Source organism: Suricata suricatta, chromosome 6 (assembly GCF_006229205.1).
Source record: "Suricata suricatta isolate VVHF042 chromosome 6, meerkat_22Aug2017_6uvM2_HiC, whole genome shotgun sequence".
Lineage (NCBI taxonomy): Eukaryota > Metazoa > Chordata > Mammalia > Carnivora > Herpestidae > Suricata > Suricata suricatta.
The window spans coordinates 106808832-106812152 of NC_043705.1; positions in this window are offsets into that span (position 1 = coordinate 106808832).

Genomic DNA, 3321 nt, shown 5'->3' on the forward strand with positions numbered 1-3321 from the left:
AGCGGCGGGGGGCTGCTCATGCTGCTCCCGCGGCCCGGCTCCCACGGCCCCGGGCTCACCCAGCCGTCCAGGCTGCTGGGGGGCCGGGAGGCGCCCGGCGTCCAGGGCGGGGAGGTGGGCAGGCTCTCCCGGCGGTCCTGGGGAGAGAGCAGAGAGGGCGGGGCAGGCGTTAGTGCTCAGTCCTCTAGACGGGGTTTTGGGATGGACCGAGTCTGGTTTATCCATCTTACGGAGGCGGGAAGCCAGCCACCCAAGTCAGGAAAATAGGACCTGTAGTAAAACGCAGGTGTCCCAGCTCTCAGCCCATGCTGCCTGTCCCCGCGCTTAACAGGGAGGCAGGTGACCAGCGGTTCAGAGCGCTCGCTTTGGAGACAGAGCCCTTTCCTTACTGAATGAACTTGGGCAAGTTGTTTCAGCAAGGGAAGCAAGTGGAAGCCTTTGGGCTTCAGTTTCCTCCTCTGTAAAATGGGGGTGTACTATCAGCACGTACTCTATGGGGTCGTCGTGAGGATTCAACGAAATAACTCATGTAAAAGAATGTTACATGTCTTGGAAGATGCCCTGGAGGAGTGTGAGGGTTCAGTGGATGTTATTTACCTTAAAGAAATGCTGGAAGGATACTCATGAAACTAACCAAAATGGGTCTCTGTTGGGAAATGGGGCCGCTGGGGCAGGGGACACAGCCACAGGGGTGGGAATAAAGCTTTAATGTATTACTTTCTGTGTAAGATTAGGTTTCTGAAACATATGGTTGTATTATCTATTGTAAGTTTTTAAGACAAAAATATTGATCATTATTATTAAAGACTAGGGAAAGGCCCTCTTAGCCCCAACCCCCTTGCCATGTTGCCATGCCCACCTCCTAACTTTTCCTTGGTTGCCCTGAGCAGAGAGGAAGTTCCCACTGACAGATGGGAACACCAAAGGAAGTTGGGTCATTCTGCCCTAGACAGCACACTCCCCTGACTGGACTTCTTGTCAGCACGGGGTAGGGAATGTGGATTCGGCAGGGCCAAGCTGGTGAACATCTCTGAGGAGATAAGGCACTGCTCTGCTATAGATACTACTGTACCTGTTTCCTACCTATTTAAGGACCTTCCAGTCTACAAGTTTCAGTGTCATCCTTTATCTCTCACCAGATCCTCACGACATACTGATGAGGTAGCTCGCATTATCACACCCATTTTACAAGGATGGAAATGAAGTTCAGAGGTGTAAAAAAACCATCTGGTGTGTTCTGTCCCACCAGGAAATGTGTGTGGCTGACGGCCTCCTATTCAAAAGCTACACCACGCTTGAGCAGTTGGAAGAACTGGATCGGGCTTTGGAATCCACGCCCAGCTTATATCTGCTAAATCATCCAACTCTTCGTCCAATCGGATTGCAGCAGTAAACTAGTCCCCTCAGCCTTCCATTCAACCCAAATTCACCAGCAGTCATTCCTCAGAGTCCGGAACTAGCCAGTCTATTCAGTATCTTCTATTCAGTCAAAATCTAGAATCATTCAAAAGATCCATTCTTTCATCCAATCATTAATCAGCCACAGCCAAGCTCATCAGCCTCTCATCCAATCAGAATCCAATTTCTCCTGATCAAAAGGAAGTAATAAAATATATGTTTTCTCCATACAGTGCAGCAGCTCCTAAATGGGCTGACTCAGACCGGGGTCCCTTAAACCTAAAGAAAAATGTTGTACAACGGTCTGAAGAGGAGAGTTTTCACGGGATAGTAATGCTGGAGGGGCTCTCAGGGACCTCCTGGGGACATGCAAGACCCCAATCATCAGTTTGGAAAGTTAAAGCTCAGCGTGGGATACACCCCTTTCACTCCCAGAGTCACAGTTGTGCACATGTGAGCCGGAGACATGGGGGGCTGCTCTGTCTATGACATATCCCCAGGAGCTTCCAGTCAGCCCAGCTGTGGGGAGTGGGGCCAGGAGTTCATGATCCCAGCCCATCAACAAGAATTGGGCAAAAGGACCAGGGCTCTGCAGCCAGGAGAAGGGCAGCCCAGGGCAGATAGACTTATACCTGGCTGACATCTCTAAGGGTTATCTCTGCCTTTGGTGGCCACAGGGGAAGGCTCGGACCAGCAAGTGCCCCTAGGCTGACTTCCCAGGCCCGGGTTGGAATGTTGGGCAGTGGTAAGCAGCATCTCACCATTTGGAGGAAGGCCAGACCTGACCTCATCGGAACTGCCTTGTCTGGGTACTGAGTCTGTATGTGCAGGGGGGTGAGGGGAGGTTGGAGGGAAGGTGGGGTGCCCTATACAAAAAAGCTGTGAGAAATCAGGACTGTTCACTTTCTGACAAAGCTCTCCATGCATTATATAAGCCAGGACTCCCTGGAAATGCACATGGGTGAAGATTCAGAGAGAAGCGCCCACTTAACCCAGCCCCAGCCCCACCGCAGGGCACGCGTGTGGGGTGAAGGCTTGAACAGAGTAGTCAGACAGGAACCATCGGGGACCAAGCAGAGCTAGCTCCCAGGTTGCCTTCTGCAATCCTTCCATTGGACAGAAGGGAAAGTAAGGCCCAGAGGTGAGAAGGGGTTGTCTAAGGTCACAAAAGGACTCAGGTGTGACTCTTGATGGCAGTTTGCTCCTCTCCACTGGGGGCAGACACTCGATTTTCAGGAGCTAGGAGGTGACAAATATGGGGTATTGCCACATTTAGCTAACAGGGAGAGGAGGAGGGGGCCTGAGGGAACCAGAAAGTATAAGCTCTGGCTAAAGGCATTTAAATTCCACTTTTAGGGGCATCTGGCTCAGTCGGTTAATTGTCTGACTTCAGCTAAGGTCATGATCTCACAGTTCATAAGTTTGAGCCCTGTGTCGGGTCCTGTGCTGACAGCTCAGAGTTTGGCATCTGCTTCAGATTCTGTGTCTCCCTCTCTCTGCCCCTCCCCCACTCATGCTCTGTCTCTCTCAAAAATAAACATTAAAAAAATTTTTTTAATTCCAGTTTTAAAGAACTCACACAAACAGGGACTGTAAGGGGCTGTGGGTCTTCCCCATGCTCTACAGCCTTTTTGGACAAGCTCTGAAGGAAGGAGAAAACACAAGAATGTGATTTCCATGGGACTGTGGTTCCCTAAGTGCTGACCCAGGGAGAGAGAGAGGCAGCCCTCACTTCCAGGCTGTCACACATCTATACCCACGGCTGATCCAGACACACAGCAGATTCAAGCAGCACCCGGAGACACGCCTCACATTCACACAGAGCCACTGAGTCATCCCACCCTACCTCCCAGGCCAGAATCAGGGAGGAAGGAGAGAGCCCTGACCACCAGCCAGGGAGTGCGGAAGAAAGAAAGAAGCAAG